The 20,705-nt window shown below is 39.0% G+C and overlaps 1 protein-coding gene across 2 annotated transcripts in view; it reads right to left on the bottom strand.

Moving 5' to 3' along the window:
• RNF130 (ring finger protein 130) overlaps positions 1-20,705 on the bottom strand; it is a 153,862-nt gene that overhangs the window by 57,074 nt on the left and 76,083 nt on the right. The window lies entirely within an intron of this gene.

Below are 20,705 nucleotides of genomic sequence, written 5' to 3'. Positions count from 1 at the left end.
TTGAATAAACATCTGAAATATCACAGCATTATCAAAACCTACTTCTTGTACACTCCAGAGCTACTCCTGCTGCTCCAATGACTTCTGGATTCTGCTCAAGGAGTCATCACCATTAGGTGTGTAAATGCTGTCTTAGTACAGGGAACCCTTGATTGCTCCTCGAAATTGCTTATCACATCTTCAGTGTGAAGAGAAGGACTGTGTCACAGCTCCACTTCTGGCTCTGTTATACTATCCTCTGTAATCCTACGAAGATGCCTTTATCTTTCAGGGTTGAGCTATTTTCCTTATCTCTACAGGTGAGGTAAGAGAATCTCCAAGGCTGGATTTATGCAACATTCTTCCAGACATTGCTAGGCAATATCCACTGCTTGGCACCAACAACCCGAAGATGAAAAGGTGGTGGATCCCTACCCTTGAAAAGCTCACTGAACTGGGAACATTCCGATAATGGTATACCCTTGAGCACGCCCCAGGGAGGGTGGCAGCACAGAGGAGGTGACTAGGAGGGGCGGGGTGAGACAGGGAGGAACATCAGGGAAGGTCTTGAGGAGTCAAGGTCTGGGAAACTGAAGTAGGAAAGGTGTAGGGTTAGGAGGGGGTTCCAGGCAAAGGAATAATCTAATAAAGACAAATAGGTGTAAAGCACAGGTATGTGAATAAAATTAAGGTGAGCATCTGCTTTCCTGTTCAAATTAGAAAGCTTTGTGAATCAGAGGGCCCTAGGAACATTCACACTGGGAAAAGGGGCACAAACTGAGACTGTCCCAGGCACACTGGGGAGACGATCACTCCAGACACAACCAGGCCGCACACTGTGGGAAAAGGCAGATGCTGCTCCTGACAGAGCGAGGTGGGGACCAAAACAACAGAGACCTTAAGAATGTTAAAGACCCACAGAAAATATAAAAAAAAATTTAGGGGAAAGTTTTAAATACACAAAAGAACAGAGAATAATTTAATAAAGCCTTCCAGATGGGCATGGTAGCTCACGCATGTAATCTCAGCACTTTGGGAGGCCAAGGCGGGCGGATCACAAGGTCAGGAGTTCGAAACCAGCCTGGCCAATATGGTGAAACCCCATCTCTACTAAAAATACAAAAATTAGCTGGGTGTGGTGGAGCGCACCTGTAATCCCAGCTACTCTGGAGGCTAAAGCAGAAGAATCACTTGAACCCAGAGGCAGCAGTTGTAGTGAGCCAAGATCACACCACTGCACTCCAGCCTGGGCAACAGGGCAACACTCTGTCAGTTCTAATAGATATGGGCTTTTGTTAGACGCCATTGTTTTTCCTAATGAAAGTAACAATGATTAATCAACATTATCCAATACTCACCCTATACTACAATTTCTCTGGTCTACAGAATGTCTTTCAGTAGCTGGCTTGTTTGAATCAAGATACAAAATCCATACACTGCGTTTGGCTGCTCTTTTAAGTCTCTTTTAATCTGTGAGTCCCCTCTATCACGCTGTATTTTAAACAGCCTTATGGAGATCTAATTGACTTAAAATAGATTGCATGTATTTAAAATCTATACTTGACATATATTTAAAGTTACAGCCTGAAGTTGCATATGGAGTCTACATTTTTGTTTTCATGACCCATGAAAACCTAACGACAATTAAGACAGTGTTATCTATCACATCCCCAAATTTCTTTGTGACCCTTCCCAATTCCTTCCTCCCACCACCCCATCCCTCCATGACCTACTTTTTGCTACAACAGTTTGCAATTTCAGGAGTCTTAAATAAATGGAATAGACACAGTATGTACTACTGTGTGTATGGTTTCTTTCACACAGCGTCATTACCTTGAGATTGGTGCATGTTTCAATAGTTAACTCCTTCCTAATGTTATCTAGTATCCCACTGAAGAGATGGTCCACAATATCCTCTCGCATGTTGATGGGACATTTGCATTGTGGTCCAGTTTTTGGCTGTACTGAAAAGCTGACAACATTCTTTAGCTGCATGAAGACTGTACAATTCTTTGCATGGACATACACTTTTTTCCTGAGGTAAATACTAGAAGTAGAAAGATGGGCTCACCTGATAGGTGTCTGACTTTTATTTAAGAGACTGCCAAAGTGTTTTCCAAACTAAGCACAGTATTTTACATTTGCACCAGTAATACATGTAAATTATAGTTCCTCCATATTCTCACCAACACTTGGTATAGCGAGTTTTTGTGGGTTTTTTTGAGACCAGGTTGCTCTGTTGCCCAGATTCGATTACAGTGGTGCAAACACGGCTCACTGCAACCTCAATCTCTGGGGCTCAGTCAAGTGATTCTCCTCCTTGAGCCTCTTGAAGAGCAGGAATTACAGGGGTGTACAACCACATCCAGCAAATTTTTTTATTTTTGTAGAGATGAGGTCTCACTACGTTACCCAGGCTGGTCTCAAACTACTGGGCTCAAGCGATCCTCTTGCTTTGGCTTCCCAAAATGCTGAGATCATAGGTGTGAGCCATGACACCCAGCCTCCTTATAGTTTTAATTTGCATTTCCCTATTGCAATGATGTTGACCATCTTTTCATGTACTTATCGGCCATATGACATTGTCTCTGGTGAAGTTTCTGTTCATGCCTTTTGCCTGTATTTCTGAGTTGTTTTCTATTATTGACTTTTGAGAGTGCACTACATATTCTAGATAAAAATCCTTTTGCATGTATTTTCCCTCACTACATGGGAGTTTTTAGTTTTGGTGAAGTCAGTTAATCAGTTTTTCATTGGTAGAACGTGCTCTAGTATCATATTAAGGAATCTTTGTCCATTTCAAGGTTACAAAGACTTCCTCCTATTTTCTCTTCTAGAAATTTTATAGTTTTATACTTTGTATTTAGGGTTCTGACTCATTTGTATACACTGTCAGGCATAAAGTTTTTTTTTTTTTTGCATATGGACAAACAACTGGTCTGGAATCATTTTTGAAAAGGTTGTCCATTCTCCACAGAATTACCTTTCTAAATCTGTCAAAATTCAGTTGTCCATAAATGTGTGGGTCTACGTGTGGATGCTATTGTACCATGCATCTATGTGTTTACCATTAAGCAAATACAAACTGTCCTGATTTCTGAGGCTTTATAAAAAAGTCCATAATCAGGTGGTGTCAACCATCCCACATTACCTTTCTATTCTAATATCCTTGTAGTTTTTCTTGATAGTTTGCATTCCCAAATGAACTTTAGGGTCAGCTTGTCCATTTCTATGATAAAAGACATTGGAGATTTACAATGACATTGTGCCGAATGTATATATCCACTTTGGGAGAACTGGTATCTTAACAACATTGTCTTCCAATCAACTCTGTGTATGTGTCTCTCCACTTACTTAGTTCTTGATTAATTTCTCTCAGCAATAGTTTACAGTTTTCATTATATAGAGTGTATTGCATATTTTGTCAGATTTATTAAGAATTTCCTATTTGTTGATGCTATGGAAAATGGGATTTCTTCAAATTTAATTTTCTTAGAGATGGGGTCTTGTTATGTTGCCTAGGCTGGACTCAAACTCCTGGTTTCAAATAATCTTCCTAACTCAGTCTCACAAGTAGCTGGGACTACAGGTGTGCAACATCTGCTTGATGAAAATGCATTTTTTAAAACAAATTCAACTCTTATTCATTACTTGTATATAAAAATAAAATGCTTTTTCTTGAGATGGAGTCTTGCTCTGTCTCCAGGCTGGAGTGCAGTGGTGCAATCTTAGCTCACTGCAACCTCCACCTCCCAGGTTCAAGTGATTTTCCTGCCTTGGCCTTCTGAGTAGCTGAGACTGCAGGTGTGGGCCACCACGCCCAGCTAATTTTTGTATTTTTTTTTAGTAGAGACGGGGTTTCACCATGTTGGCCAGGATGGTTTCTATCTCTTGACCTTGTGATCCACCCGCCTCGGGCTCCCAAAGTGCTGGGATTACAGGAGTGAGCCACTGTGCCTGGCCAAATTAATTCTTTTATATTGATCTTGTATCATGGAACCTTGTTAAATCTACGTTTGGTCTTTTTCATAGACTCCAACATATTTTCTACACGAAATTTCTACAGAAAATAATGTTGTCTGTAAATGAAGACAGTTTACTTCTACATTTCCACAATGGATGCCTTTTACTTCTTTTCCTTCTTACTTACTGTGCTGACTAGAATCTAAAGAACAACATAGAAAAAGAAGTGATAAGAGGACACATTCTTCTCTTGTTCTTAATGTTAGAAAAAAGAAATTAGTCATTCACCATTAAATATAATGGTAGCTCTCGGTTTTTCATAGATGCCCCTAATGGTTTGAGGAAAGTTTAAAAATCAAGAATAGATGTTTGACTTTGGCAAATATTTTTTTTCCATCTGTTGAGATCATATGGTTTTAACTTTTAAAGCTTGCTAATATGGTAATAGCATGTTAATTTTTGAATGTTAAATTAACCTTACATTCCTGGAATAAACACCACCTAGTCATGATAAATTTATACTTTATATATACTGTTGAATATAATTTGCTAAATTTTTGTTTAGAATTTTTACATCTATGTTCAAGAGGAGTTCTGGTCTGTAGTTTTGTTTTGTAGTATTTCCAGTCTAGTTTTAGTATTATGAATGATGCTGATGCCATTACAATGAAATTGGAGTATTTCTGCTTTTTCCACTTTCTGTATCAGTTAAGCATTTGAAAGCAAAATTCGAAATGCTCAAAAGTCTGAAACATTTTCAGTGCCAATGTGACACTCAATGGAAATACTCACTGAAGCAATTTGAATTTCAGAATTTTGGATTTGGCATGATCAAACAGTAAGTATAATGCAAATATTCCAGAATCTGAAAAACTTCTGGTCCCAAGCATTTTGGATAAAGGGTACTCAACCTATAGTTTGATATTGTTATCACAGCTGCCCCTTGATCAACATGGAAACACTCATCTTCATCAAGTAATCTCCTATTAATTACTCTGGTGTGGTATTTGCTCTTGAATTTCTCCAATGTCTCTATCTGGAAACCCTTTCAACCCCAATTTTTTTTTTTTCCATATCCACAATCTCTTTCATGATTTCCTTGACTGGCTCTATCATAAATCCTGTGAAATCATGTACAACATCTCGACACAGTTTTCTCCCACAGAAATATTTTGTTTAGACTTTCAAGGCATTTCCTATAATAACAACGACATCTTCAACAGTGAGATCTTTCCAGACTTCCATGTTTTATCTGGATTCTATTCTATAGCATTAAATGCTTTAAGTAGCATACTGTGTGTAGTAAGCCATAAGGGTCCTTACGACCCCCTGCCCTAGAGTCTGAAATAGAGGCATGTGTGGGGTCAAGAAGTCCACTCTGAAGCCTTCAGTATTGAATTCATGGGGTTCTCAGTGGCCAGGGGCATTAGCCAATATCAAAAAAAACATTCAAAGGCAGTCCTACCCTAGCAAGGTACTTCCTAATTTCAGGGACAAAGCACTGATACAATCAATTCAGAAAGAGTTTCCACTATTCAATCCTCTCTGTTTTGCAATGAAAAACTGGCAGATGGTGTGTGTATAATTTTCTTCTAGTTCAGGGGTTACTAGCTAAATGCCTTAAATCTTAGTTCTCTCTTCTCTTCCTTAGTAATAAATGTCCTCTGTGGCATTTTCCCCCAAATAGGACACTTTCATCAACATTAAAAACCCGTTCAGAAAATAACCTTTCTCCTCAATGATTTTCTTAATGAAATCTGGGAATCTGACTTCTGCTACTTTTTGATTGTCAAAAGCTGCTTCTCTTGTTATCTTGTCATTTTTAAAGCCAAATCTCTTTCTAAACTTTTCAAACCAACCTTTTCTGCCATTAAATCCTCTAGCTCTAGATCCTTTGCTTTCCTCTTAAGCTGTCATATAATGACTTGCTATTCCTCACATCACATTGGACACTATAGGTATACCTTCCTTATAGAAATCCTGCACCCACATAGAAGCTGCAAAAGGTATTTAGCAAAAAGTATAAGCTTTTGTGCCTGCTGGTATAGTCATAGCAATGGCTTCAGAATAGCTTTTTCTGTTCTTTTCTTTATTTCACAATGGTATGTTAAGTCATTCTTTGTGAAATGGCATCATCACCTGCAGCTGAAGACCTCTATCTATGCTACCTATCAAACAATACAACCATTTTTTGTAACGTCAAGACTTTTCTCTGCTTCTTGGGAGCATTTCCAGCAGCACTAATGGCACTTCATACAGGTCCATAGTGTCATATTAAAGATTCATGGTATTGCACTAAACACAATGAAAACCATGTGAGAACTACAAGAGATCACTTTTACTGCAATAATCAACCTAACGGAGGGACAAACTGCCCGTAAGAGTATGTCACATGATATTTTAAGCGGATACTCACAACCCTTGAGATCACAATAGCAACAGGTAGCTATGAAATTAATACAGTACGTACTATTGCTAATTTTATGCAGTTACAATTTAATGTGGTTTACATTTCTTCCAACTGTGAATACTGCCAAGTATTTGTGTGTGTTTTAATAATTTCTAACTTTTTACAATGGATTTTTGTATATTTTGATAGTAATAAAATAGATTAGTATCTCCATGTATTTTATACATAATGACATATCTTTTTCCATTTTTGTGTAACTTCTTCAATTTCTTTCATCATGTTTGAGAATATCCCTTGGTTAAATTTATTATTCTTATGTATTTTATTTTTATGTGACTATTGTAAATAGAATTCCTTTCTTGATTTCTGTATTATCTAGTTTGTTATTGGTGTACAGAAATGATACTTTTGTACACAAACTTTGTATCCTCCAACTTTGCTGAATTTATCAGTTTTATGAGTTTTTGGTGAACTTTTTTTTTTTCTACATATGGTCACATAACTTGAAAAGGGAGACAACTGACACTCCTTTTACAATATGGATGCCTTTTGTTTCTTTCTTCTTTTATTTTCTTTTCTTAGAGACAGGGTCTTGAGGGCAGTGGCGTGACTGTGGCTCACTGCAGCCTGGACCTTCTGGGTTCAACTGATCCTCCTGGCTCAGCTTCCTGAATACCTACCTAGAACTATTGGCACACACCACCACACCTGGCTAATTTCTATATTTCTTATGGAGAAAGAGGTCTCTCCACATTGCCCAGGCTGGTCTTCTACTACTGAGCTCAAGTGATCCACCTTATCTTGGCCTCCCAAAGTGCTGGGATTACAGGTGTGAGCCATTGAGCTTGGCCACCTTTTATTTCTTTCTATGTTCTGATTGCTCTGGCTATAACTTCCAGTACTATGTGGAATAGGGGTGGTAGGTAAAAGTGGGCATCCTTGTCTTGAACCAGTTCTTAAAGGAAAGTTTTTCAGCTTTTCCCAATCAATATGATGTTAGTTTCTTTCAGCTTTTCCCAATCAGTATGATGTTAGCTGTGGGTTTGTTGTGTATGTCCTTCATTATATTGAAGTATGTCCCGTCTATACCTAATTTGCAAAGAGTGTTGAATTTTATCAAACACCTTATCTGTGTCTTTTGAGAATCTGATATTTTTTGTCCTTTACTCTGCTGATGTGATGCACCATGATGATTGATTTGCATATGCCAAAACATCCTTCCATCCCTGGAACAAATCCCACATTATATTGCTGGATTATCTTTTTGATGCATTGTTGGATTCACGTTGCTTGTATTAAGGATTTTTGTGTCCATGTTCAAGGACACTGGCCTGCCATTTTCTTATTTTGTTGTGCCCTTGTCTGGTTTTAATACTGGAATAATTTGGGTCCAATAGAATGAGCGAGAAAGAATTCTCTCTTCCTTCATTTTTTGAAACAGTTTCAGAAGAACTGATGTTAATTCTCCTTTATAAATCTGATAGAATTCGGCAGCAAAGCCATTCGGTCCTGCATTTTTCTTTGACAGAAGATTTTATCACTAGATTCACTGTAATTACTATTTACTGCTCTGTTCATGTTTTCTATTTCTTCTATGTTCAATGTTGGTAGGTTGTATGTGGCTAGGGATTTATCCATTTTCTTTAGGTTTTCCAGTGCGTTTGTGTATAGTTCTTCACAAGTCTCTGATGATCCTTTGTATTTTGTTGGTTTCAGTTGTTATGTCTCCTTTTTCATTTCAGATTTTATTAGGGGCTTCTTTTTTCTTGGTTGGTCTTTTAGCTGTTTATCTATTGAAAAAACCAACTTTTCCTTTTGTTGATTCTTTGTATTGTTTTTAGTTTCTATTTCATTTAGCTGCATGATAATCTTTATTAGTTCTTTCATTCTACCAATTTTGGCTTTGGTTCATTATTGCTCTTCCAGTTCCTTGAAGTACATAACCAGGCTCTTCATTTGAAATATTTCTAATTGTTTGATTTAGGCATTCATTGCTATAAACACTTCCCTCTTAGCACTGCTTTTGCTGTATCTTGTAGGTTTTGGTATGTTTTATTTCTATTTTCATTTATTTCAAAAACTTAAGAAATACCTTTCTAATACTTCATTGACCTTATGGTAGTTAGGGATCATTTTGTTTAGTTTCCATGTAAATACAATTTCCAAAGTTTCTCTTGTTATTGAGTTTTATTCCACTGTGTTCTCAGAAGATGCATGAAATAATTTGTATTTTTAAAAATTTGTTGAGACTTGTTTTGTGGTCTAATATATAGTGTTTCTAAAGAATGTTCCATATGCTGATGTGGAAAATGTGTATTTTGCAGCAATTTGATACAGTGTTCTGTATATGTCTGTTAGGTCCATTTGGTGTACAGTACAGTTCAAATTCAATGTATTCTGTTAATTTCTGTCTAGATGATCTGTCCAATGCTGACAGTAGGTGTATTAGTCTATTTTTACGCTGCTATGAAGAAATAACCCAGACTGGGTAATTTATAAAGAAGAGGTTTAAACAACTCAGTTCCACATGGCTAAGGAGGCCTCAGGAAACTTACAATGAAGGCAGAAGGCACCTATTCACAGGGCAGCAGGAGTGCCAGCAGGGGAAATGCCAGATGCTTATAAAACCATCCCATCAGGTCTTGTAAGAACTCACTCTCTAACACGAGAACAACATGGAGTTAACCACCCCCATGATTCAAATACCTCCCACCAGGTCAATCACATGACACATGTGGGGATTATGGGAACTATAAATCAAGATGAGATTTGGGTGGGGACACAGTCAAACCACATTAGCAGGATACTGAATTCCCCAACCATTATTGTATTGGAGTATATCTACCCCTTGAGGGCTAATATTAGTTTTATTTACTTATGAGTACTCTGGTATTGGGTGTACAAATATTGTGAATTGTCATATCCTCCTGCAGAATTGATACCTTATTATTATCTATTTACATTGTCTTTTTTATTTTTTACATAATGTCTGTTTTATCTGATATAAGAATAGCTATTTCTACTTGCTTTTGCTTTCTGGTTATGTAGCATATCTTTTTTTATCCCTTCACTTTCAGTCTCTGTGTCTGTTTTATCTGAGATAAGAATAGCTTTTGCTTTTGGGTTATGTAGCATATCTTTTTTTATCCATTCACTTTCAGTCTATGTATCTAGAAAGGTAATTATTGCTCTTGTTAAGAAAATAATTCCATGGACTAGCACAAAGATAGTTTCAGTCTGTGTGTCATTTTTTAGAAGGACATATAGTTGTGTCTTTAAAAAAATCCATTCAGCCAGGTTGTATCTTTTAAGTGGAGCATTTAATCCATTTAGGTTTAAGGTTAACACTGATAAGTGACATTCTGTTCCTGAAATTTATTATCTAGCTGTTTTGTAAATTCTTTGTTTTTCCTTTGTGGTTTCATGGAGTTCTGTCATGGTGCCACTTGATTCTTTTCTCTTCTTCCTTTGTATAATTGTTTTATGAGACCTGTGAAATTTATACTTTCACGTGCTTTTATGATTGTGAATATCAATCTTTTGTTTCCATATTTAGGACTCCTTCGAGCATTTCCTGTAGGTATTAGTCCAGTGGTGATGAATTTTCTCAGTGTTTGCTTGTCTGAGAAAGACCTGATTTCTCCTTCACTAATGAAGTTTATTCTAACTGGATGAAAATTTTTCTCCTTTGAGCACTTTGAAAATAGCATCCCATTCTCTTCTGGCTTGCAAGGTTTCTGCTGAGAAGGTCTGCTGTTTGTCTGATGGAGCTTCCTTTATAGGTGACTAGGTGTTTTTCTCTTGTTGATTTTAGATTTTTTTCCTTCACATTGACTTTAAGCAATCTGATGACTATATGTCATGGTGAAGTCCTTTTGCAATGTATTTGCCTGTTAATCTTTGTGCCTCTTGTATCTGAATGATTTTATGTCTTGCTAGACTAAGGAAGTTTTTTTCATCAATTATTTCCTTAAATAAGTTTTCTAAACTCCTTGCTTTTTTCTTCTTCCTCTGGAACACCAATGATTCAAAGCTTAGTTGCTTTATCTTGGAGGCTTTGTTTGTTCTTTTAAAGTCTTTCTTTTCCATATTTCTGTGTGACCAGATTCATTCAAAACACTCGTTATCAAGTTCTGAGATTTTTTTCTTCTGCCTGATCTAGATCAGTGGCCCTCAATCTTTTAGGCACCAGGGACTGATTTTGTGGAAGACAATTTTTCCAGATTGGCAGGTAGGGGATGGTTTCAGGATGATTCAAGTGTATTATATTTATTGCACACTTTATTTCTATTACTATTAAATTGTAATATATAATATAACTTATCATAATGTAGAATCAGTGGGAGCCCTAAACTTGTTGTCCTGCAAATAGATGGCAGACAATGACAGATCATTAGGTGCATTAGATTCTCATGAGGAGCATGCAACCTAGAAGCCTTGCATGCACAGTTCACAACAGGCTTTGCACTCCTATGAGAATCTAATGCCACAGCTGATCTGAGAGGAGGTAGAGCTCAGGCAGCAAAACTAGCAATGGGGAGCTACTGTAAATACAGATGAAGCTTCAGTCACTCACCTGATGCTCAGCTCCTGCTGTGTGTTCTGGTTCCTAACGGATCATGCACCAGTACCCCTGTTCTAGATCACTGTTGGAAATTCCTGGTCTAAATCTTGTTAAAGCTTTCAAATGCATTTTGTAACTCCTTCAATGAATATTTCATTTCCAGGAGTTTTGACATTTTGAGGACTTCTTTTAAGGATCTATTGTTGGAGAATTACTGTGTTCTTTTGGGGGTGTCCTATTATCTTTTTCATACTTCCTATAGTATTATGTTGATTTCTTCACATCTGCAGAAATAGTTGCTTGTCCTTATTTTTGAATTTACTTTAGTTGGAGTGGGACTTTTTTTAATCCTGAGGATGTTACTATGATGTAATTTGATAGGACTATTTGACTTTGCTTCTGGGTATGTTCAGTAGCAAATACTCCTCTATGATTTCCTTGGATATAAACAGACTGAGTGTGGTGGCTTTCTCAAATGCTGTTTATAGTAATGGTGTATTGGGTAGGTGAGCTGGCTGATAACCTCTTGAGTAGCTGGGGTGGCATAAGCAACAGTGGTAATAGAAGTCACGAGAGGCTTTTGTTACCAAGTGCTGTGCACTTGTGTAACCAGATGTTGTAATGGGCTATATGGGTCAAATTCCATGCTAGCAGATAGTTGCAGGTCAGAGCTTGTTGGGGTTTTAACAATAGGGTTTAAGACTTTATCTCTGTTAACCAGGAGTACTTAAGTGCCCCAGGCAATGGGTTGGGACAGGGAAAACTCAGTGGTTTGGGTCTTGCACTCAGCCTTGGGGGAGAGGAGAGGAGTGGTGGGGAGAGGTGAAGCTGGGTAGAGCTGTACTGGGCAAGACAGTCATTTGGTCCATCAATGGCAGGCACAAGCATTGGCTCTGACAGGGATCTAGGGACAGCTGCCAGACTGTAGAAATGCCTAGACAAAGATGAGAGCAACTGACGTTGCACCAATGTCCCAACACAGGACAGCAAGGGCAAATCCACTGTTAAAACCAGGCAAACAGTATGGGACCTGCCTCTCTCACTCTCCAGAACTATCAGGACTCATTTCCTCATCCCAACCACAGGAATCAGACAGACCATACAGTCTGCCTTCAGTCCACAGAGCTGTCTTACACAGTAAAACTTGCTACTGAGGCCACAACCACACCTCTCAGGCAAATCTCCTGCTCCAGTCCCATGATTGGGGGTGCAGGGGTCCAATTCTAGCGCCCAAGCTGGAGGCCCAAGCTGTACTCATTTCTCATTTCTGGCTGTGTGGGCCCCTTTCCTACCAAAGACCCAGTGCTCCACTCCTGGCATGAGACTTTATAATGCTAACAGATGCTGCTGCTAGGTCACGGGATCCCACAGAGTTTTCTATGAGCTAGGATTGAGAATGGAGTCCTCTAAACAGACACCAAGTCTGGGAAAATGCATGGGACTCATCCCAGGGTGTTCCTTTTCCATGTCTCTCAGCCACTCCCTAAGTAAGACTGAGGGTTTGGGAGGCTCAAGCTGTTCTCCTGTGGCCTGGATTGCACAATTCTCCAATGGGAAGATGGACTGCAGAGGAACGCTCACTCCCTATCTCCTGTATTCAAGATTTTCTCCATTTTAGCCTCCAGACTCTGCCAGGAGGGCTCTCTCCCAATTTTCTCTTTCCCAGTGTCTGAAATTTTCTGTTTAATGCCTGTGTTCCTTCTTGGATAAAAGTTAATGGTGTGACTATCTACACACTATTTTGTTCTTTCCAAGTGGGTTAGCCATGTTGGAAAACCCTCTAATCTGCCTTCTTTGGGGGGGAAAACCCATACAAATTTTAAGATTGTGTTTTATATTTCTGTGAATGATATCACTGGCATTTTGACAGGGATTACATTCAATCTGCAGGTCACTTCTGATAGTATTGTCATTTTCACAATATTAATTTTTCCTATCCGTGAACATGGGATGTCTATTTTTGTTCCCTCTTCAATTACTGTCATCAGTGTTTTAGTTTTCCTTGTAGAGATTTTTCACCTCCTTGATTAAACTTATTCCTATGTATCTTATTATTTTTTGGTGGCTATTGTAAATAAAATGGATTTCTTGATTTTTTTCAGTGATTTGTGTATATACATGCAACTGATTTCTGTATGTTAATTTTGTATTCTGCAACTTTACTTATTAGTCCTAAAAGGACTTCCAGTAATATGTTAAATAAAAGTGGTGAAAGTGGGCATCCTTGTATTTTTCTGCATCTTAGTAGAAACGTTTTCAGCTTTTCTACATTCAGTATGATATTGGTTGCGGTAAGTCATATATGGCCTTCATTGTGCTGAAGTATGTTCCTTGTATACCTAACTTGTTAAGAGTTTATATCATGAAGTCATTTATCAAATGCTTTTTCTGCATCTATTGGCATTACCACATGGTTTTGTTCTTCATTCTGTTGATGTGATGCATCACGTTTATGGATTTGCATATATTCAACCATCCTTGCATCACTAGGATAAATCCCACTTGTTCATCATGAATGCCCTTTTCAATGTGCTGCTGGATTCAGTTTGCTAGAATTTTGTTGGGGATTTAAAAATTTATGTTCATCAAGGATACTTGACTGTATTTTTCTTTATTTTGTTGTGTCTTCATATGGTATTGCTATTAGGGTAATGCTGGCCTTGTGGATTGAATTCAGAAGAGTTCCCTTCTCTTCAATTTTCTGGAAGAGTATGAGAAGAATTGGTATAGCTCTTCTTTAAATGCTTGGCAGAATTCTGCAGTGAAAAATCAAGTGCCATACTTTTCTTTAATGGGAGACTAAATTATAGATTCACTTCCATTACTAATCTGGTTTGTTTCATCAGGTTTTCTGTTTCCTCTTCATTCTATGTTGGTATATATGTCTGGGAAAATTTACTAGTGGTTTGTCAATTTTATTTTTTCAAATCTTTTTATTTAATTGATCATTTGCATTTTTTTTTAAGTCTTACTTTATTTCTTTTGGAGACAGGGTATCATTCTGTTGTCCAGGCTGGAGTACAGTGATGAGATCTTGGCTCACTGCAACCTCTGCCTCCTGGGCTCAACTGATTCTTCCATCTCAGCCTCCTGAATAGCTGGCATTACAGGCACACACCAACATTCCTGGCTAATGCTTGCATTTTTATTTGTAAAGATGGGGTTTTGTCATGTTGCCCAGGTTGGTCTCAAACTCCAGACTCAAGCAATCCGTCTGCCTTGGCCTCCCGAAGTGCTGGGATTACAGGCATGAGCCACCATGCCTGGCCTTTTAGTCTTGATTTCGCTTATTTCTGATCTGAACTTCATTATTTTTCTGCTGCTTCTGATTTGGGGTTTACTTTGTTTTTGCTTTTATAGTTTCTTGAGATGCATCATTAGATTGTTTATTTCAAATCTTTCTATTGTTTTGATGTAGGTGTTAACTGCTGTAAACCTCCCTCTTCATACTGCTTTTGCTGTATTCCATAGGTTTTGGTAAGCTCTTTTCATTTTTTTAAAGAAATTTTAAAGTTTCTTTCCTAATTTGTTCATTGACCCATTGGTTGTTTAGGAGCATGTTTGTAAATTTTAATGTATTTGTACAATTCCAAAAGTTTCTATTGTTACTGATTATTAGCTTTATTCTATTTGTGGTCAGAAAAGATTTTTCATATGATTTTAATTATAAAAAAGTTTTTAAAACTAAGAAACACCATCTCACTATATTGTCCAGGCTGGTCTTGGACTCATGAGACCCTTTCTGCCTCATCTTCCCAGGTAGCTGGGACTATATATATACACATATATGCAAGGAAAACGGTGCATAGCTGATTTCAAATTCTTTAATTTTGTTAAGACTTGTTTTGTGGCTTAACATGTGGCCAATCTTAAAGAATGCTCTACTGGTGATGAAAACAATGTGTATTTTATAGCTGTTGGATGAAATATATTGTAAATGTATTACTTCCATTTGGTCTAAGTGCAGTTTAAATCCAATGTTTCTTTACGTTCTGTCTAGATGGTCTGTCTAATGATAAGTGGGGTGTTGAATTCCCCAACTTATTATTGTATTAGAGTTTATCTCTCTCTCTAGAACTAATATTTTATGTACATATTTATGTTTTATTATATATCTGAGTGCTCCAGTGTTGGGTGTATATATATTTACAATGATTATATCCCCCTGCTGAACTGATCTCTATCATTATCTTACGACCTTTGTATTTTGATTTTTCAATATTTTATTTAATGTCTGTTTTTTTTTTTTTTTTTTGAGATGAATCTTGCTTTGTCACTCAGGCTGGAGTGCAGTGGTGTGATCTCAGCTCACTGTAGCCTCCACCTCCCAGGTTCAAGCGATTCTCCACCTCAGCCTCTCGAGCAGCTGGGATTACAGGTGTGCACCACCACGCCTGGCTGATTTTTCTATTTTTAGTAGAGACAGGGTTTTGCCATGTTGACCAGGATGGTCTCAAACTCCTGGCCTCAAATGATCTGCCTGCCTTGGCCTCCCAAAGTGCTAGGATTACAAGTGTGAGCCACTGTGCCTGGCCTGTTTTATCTGATACAAGTGTAGCCACTCCTGCTCAGTTTTGATTTCCCTTTGTATGGAATATTTTTTTGTATTCCTTCATTTTTAGCCTGTATGTGCCTTTAGAAGTGAAGTGAGTTGGGTGGGCCCAGTGGCTAATGCCTGTAATCCCAGCACTTTGGGAGGCCGAGGCTGGCAGATCACCTGAGGTAATGAGTTCAAGACCAGCCTGGCCAAAATAGTGAAACTCTGTCTCTACTAAAAATACAAAAATTAGCCAGGTGTAGTGGTGGGTGCCTGTAATCTCAGACCCTTGGGAGGCTGAGGCAGGAGAATTGCTTGAACCCGGGAGGCAGAGGTTGCAGTGAGCCAAGATCGCACTACTGCACTCCAGCCTAGGCAACAGGGTAAGAATCTGTCTTTAAAAAAAAAAAAAAGTGAAGTGAATTTCTTGTAAGTAGCATATTGATTGTTCCATGGTTTTAAAAATTTCATTTCACCACTTTATGGCTTTTAAGTGGTGAAATTTAATCTGCTTACATTCAAGGTTATTATTGGTAGGTGAGGACTTATTCCTGTCAATTTTTAATTGCCTTTTGGTTGTTATTTACATATCCTTTGTTACTTTTGTTTTCTCCTGTTTATCATTAAGGTTTGGTGGTTTACTGTAGTGCTAAGATTTGATTCCTTTCTTTTTCTCCTTTGTGTACGTATCTGCTCTCTACCAGTGACTTTCATACTCTTGCATGTTTTGCTGGTAGTGAATACCGTCTTTTCAAGATGAATAACTTTCTCAATTTTTGTTTGTCTAGAAAGACTATTTCTCCCTCGTTTCTGAGGGATGGCTTTGATGGATATAGTATTCTTTCTTGGCTGACAATTTTCTGCTTTAAGTACTCTAATTGTATCATTCCATTCTCTCCTGGACTATAAGGTTTCTGTGGAAAAATCTATTTTTAGTCTAACAGGGATTCCCTTATGTGATTTGATGCTGTTCTCTTGATGTTTTGTGAACTCTTTGATTCTTGACAATTTGACTATAATGTGACTTGAGGATGTTTTCAGATTTATTCTATTTTGGAACCACTGGGCTACCTGGATCTGGTGTTCATGTATCTCTGCAGACTTGGGAAGTTTTCAGATTTTATCAAATAGATTTTTAATGCCTTTCCCCTTCTCTCCTTCTGTAATACCCGTAATACAAATATCTGCTTGCCTAATGTTCCATAAGTTTTATAGGTGTTCTTCATTATTTTTCATTCTTATTTCTTTTTTTGGCTCTGACTTAATTTTGTTGTTGTTGTTTTTTGAGATGGAGTCTCAATCTGTCACCCAGACTGAGTGCAGTGGCATGATCTCGGCTCACTTTTGCAAACTCTGCCTCCTGGGTTCAAGTGATTCTCCTGCCTCAGCCTCCCCAGTAGCTGGGATTACAGGCACCTGATACCAAGCCCGGCTAATTTTTTTGTATTTTTAGTAGAGACAGGGTTTCGCCATGTTGGCCAGGCTGGTCTCCAACTCCTGACCTTGTGATCTGCCCACCTCGGCCTCCCAAAGTGCTGGGATTACATGCAGGAGCCACCATACCCAGCCTAACTTGTTAATTTCAAATGACCCATCTTCAAGTAGAGAGGTTCTTTCTTATGTATGATCAAGTATGCTGTTGAAATTCTCCACCGTATGTTTATTTTCATTCATTGAATTCTTCAGCTGCATGACTTGTTTGCTTTTGTTCAATTTCCTATTCATAATGTGAACTGCTTCCCCAACTCTGTTGATTGTCTACACGTTTTCTTTTATCTCTCTGAGTTTCCATAAGATCATAATTTTGAATTCCTTTTCTGGCAATTTATTGAGTTTTTCCCCATTGTAGTGTGTTACTAGGGAATTACATTCCTTTGATGGCATCATATTTCCTTATTTCATGTTTCTTGTGTCCCTGTGTTGATGTCTGTGCATCTGGTGGAGCAATCACTTCTTTCAAATTTTCTAGAGTGATTTTCCTGGAGAAAGACTTTCACCTAGAGTTTAGTCTTAGTGTGCCAGTTGGGAAGGGTGTGGTGACTATGTCTCTGGATAGGTGCAGTGGTACAGTCTCTGTGCAGTTTCAGCTGCATTCAACATCAGCAATAACCATGAGCGCCTTGGTGGTATAGTCTGTAGATGTTTGTGGCAGTGGTAGAGGTTGTTATCCTTACTTTCAAAGGTCTTTGGGGACCTACTATTTTTGCTTTTCCCACGAGGAGACTTAGCCAAAGTGATCACTCTTGGTGTGAGGTCTGATGTCACCTACAAGCAGCTGCAGCAGCAATGGATTCCAGGAGCAGGTGCTCAGAATAACTATGGGAACTATGGGACCATGTCCTAGGCTGAGAGTCTCACAAACCGATTTTTGGCAACTGTAGCAAGGTAGGATATGTTACCCACATGGTCAGGACTGTGACTGTGATGTACCCACTAGTACCTTGGACCTAAAGGTCTATGTTGTAGCTGTGATTCTATCCCTGGGAGTTAGAGCATAACACTGGCCTGACTTTAGGTAGAAGGGGCATTCTGGAAGTTTGGGTCCAGTGTCTGGCTACAATTCAGGAACATAAACCAGCAGGGCTCAGTGGCAACTTGGGTCCTATGGAATCAAGTACCATATAATATTAACTCTAGAACCTGGGATGGCAGGGCTCAGCAGTATCTCAGATCTGTGAAGTCAGGTGCAATGAGAGCAAGTATCCCAGGGGAACAGAGGAACAGAGCTGTTGTGTGGACCCAGCATCGGAGCAGAGGATAGCACAGTGATAATTCCATTCTCCAAGAGGAGGGGTATCTAAGCAGCTAAAGTTCTTGAAGACTTGTCCAGATTCAAGCAAGCAGGGTGCTAGAGTTCTGTGCCCTGTAAGGGCAAGGTGTCTCAGCGCAGTCACTGCTGTTTCTCTGAGACATGGTGTACTATATCAGCTCATTCCTGGCATGCACGACTGCTCAGTTTGGCAAGGCACCAACTCCCCAAGGGATAATGTGCTGCTTCAGCTCAGGCCTAGGGGGTATACTCTTCTGGATAGGCCAGGCACCATTTCCCTGGGATGCTGGGAGCTGCTTCAGCTTAGGTAATAGAATGTGTGATCACTCTGGATGGCCAATGCACCACTTCCTGCGATGCATGGTGTTGCTTCAACTGAGGCACTGGGGAGGCATGATTGCTCTGAGTGTTCAAGGTACTGTTTTCCCAAAAGTAAGGATACTGCTTCAGCTCCAGTCCAAAGCAATGGGGAGAAAAATAGGTAGAGTGGCTCCACCTCTGCTTGGCCTCCGGAAGAACAGAGCCAACAGTTGCTCCCAGCTCGGCTTGGAGATATGGGGCCACTGTGCTGGGGTGGTTTGGTGGCAGCTTAGCTTCAGGGACAAAGTGAAGCCATGACTACTTGCTCTGAAGCAAGACACACTTCAGTCACAGCTCCAATTCCAAGATGGTGTAACACTGCAGCTGTGTGGGCTGCAGGGGCTGGAGCACAGTGTCAACTCCTTCTCTGTGGGGTGCACAGCTATGTAGACTCAGATGGGCTTAGTGCCTGTAAGGACTGGTGGGAACCCCAGTGATGAGGTCTGCAGGTATCCACAGTGCTGAATGGGCTTCTGGGTTCCTCTCACTTACGTCCTCACCATAGTGAGCTCTTCCTGGTTCCTAGCTGATCCTGGTTAGAGGATGCGGCAGTGGAGACCCAGTGTTTTCTTCCCACCTCTGTGTGGCTATCTCAAACGTCTGTGCTCTCCAGAGCTTCTGTTACTCCTCAGATGCACCCCTGTACTCTCCCTCTGTTATTTTCATTAAGTTGTTTATTTATTGTTTGGGCTTTTCTTGTGAGGAGGACAAGTTCTAAGGATTTCTAATGGGCCATTTTCCTAAGGTAACTCAGATGTGAGTTATCATTATATTATTATTATTAAGAAATTTGAGGAGATTTTACAAGAGTCTCACTGCTTCCAACTCGTTCAGATCAGAATTCTACTGAAGAGTTTTGAACAGAAAAGTTCCTGATGCTATTTGAGGCTTGGAGAATTCAAATCTTGCCTCCACAGGATGTATGTCACACAGGAAAGCTGCAGCAGAGAGACCAGGTAGGGTCTCTAATATTTCAGAGACAAAAAGGGCCTGAATTAGGCAAGTAGCAGGAGGGAAAGAAAGAAGAGCACAAAGTCAAGAAAGATTTTGTAGGTAAAACCGACAGAACCTCACGACTGACTGACATGGGAGCACGAAAGAAGAGGAGGGTTAGAGGAGAGGTGCCCCAGACTTCTGGCTAGGTGACAAGCCGTGTGAGAATGCCTGCCGTGACACTGCATTATGGAATAGCCAAAAGCAGAGAGCAGGTGCTGGTGGCAGCAGTTCAGTCTTCAGCAAGCTGTTATGAATACATGTAGGGTATCTAATCAGAGACCTACCAATATTTAGATGTATCATATTTTCCACCTCTGAACTTTGAACACCTCTTATAGCAGAAGGACAAAACATCTCTTCTCTATGGTTGGTATTAACATCAATACCCTGAAGGTAATTTTTCTTTGGACTTGGTTTCAGTATTACTACCTTCTTCTGAATTATCCCTTGAGTTTTTAATCAGTCCTTTTAACATTTCCCATCACTTTGTGACAGGTAAACCTCAGCTATATGTGTGTATGTATGTGTGTATAATCTGACTTCTTACTGGAATCTGTCTAAAAGCCATGAATTTTTATATTTTCATTCTAAGGCTATTTGCATCCTGCTAACTCTCAAGTACCTAAGATGAAACACAAACTTCTTTTATGAAGATCACTGTTTATTAAGGTCTCTTACCTTCACCTACACACCATGCTATTAAGTCACTGTTTTTCAAGGTGTGGTCCATGGAGCAGATGCAGTAAATCTACCTTGAGTGCTTAATAATATAAAATAATAAAATTTATACTAACTAAGGTTGATTCAGTACATACTATGTGCTAGGTACTGTTCTAAGCCCTTCACAAGTGCTGACCCATATTATCTTCACAATCATTTTATGAGAAAAGAACGATATTATCCCATTTTACAGAAGATTGAGGCAGAGATTTCATATTAATATTTGTCCATATCAAAAGCTAGAAAGTCGGCCCTATCCAAACTTGCTGAATTAGGGGGAGGAAAGATATTAGAAATTTGCAATTTTAAAAACTGCTCCCGCCCCCAAAAGGAGCTCCCACATGATTCTTTTGTATAGTAAAGTTTGCAACTCACTAAGTATAAATCCTAGTTTCAAAGCATTTTC

This window comes from Aotus nancymaae, unplaced genomic scaffold (genome assembly GCF_030222135.1).
Source record: "Aotus nancymaae isolate 86718 unplaced genomic scaffold, 86718_ANA_hifiasm-v0.15.2.pri h1tg000015l_1, whole genome shotgun sequence".
Taxonomy (NCBI): domain Eukaryota; kingdom Metazoa; phylum Chordata; class Mammalia; order Primates; family Aotidae; genus Aotus; species Aotus nancymaae.
The sequence above is the reverse complement of the archived record's forward strand: the minus strand, read 5'-3'. Positions and strand labels throughout refer to the sequence as shown.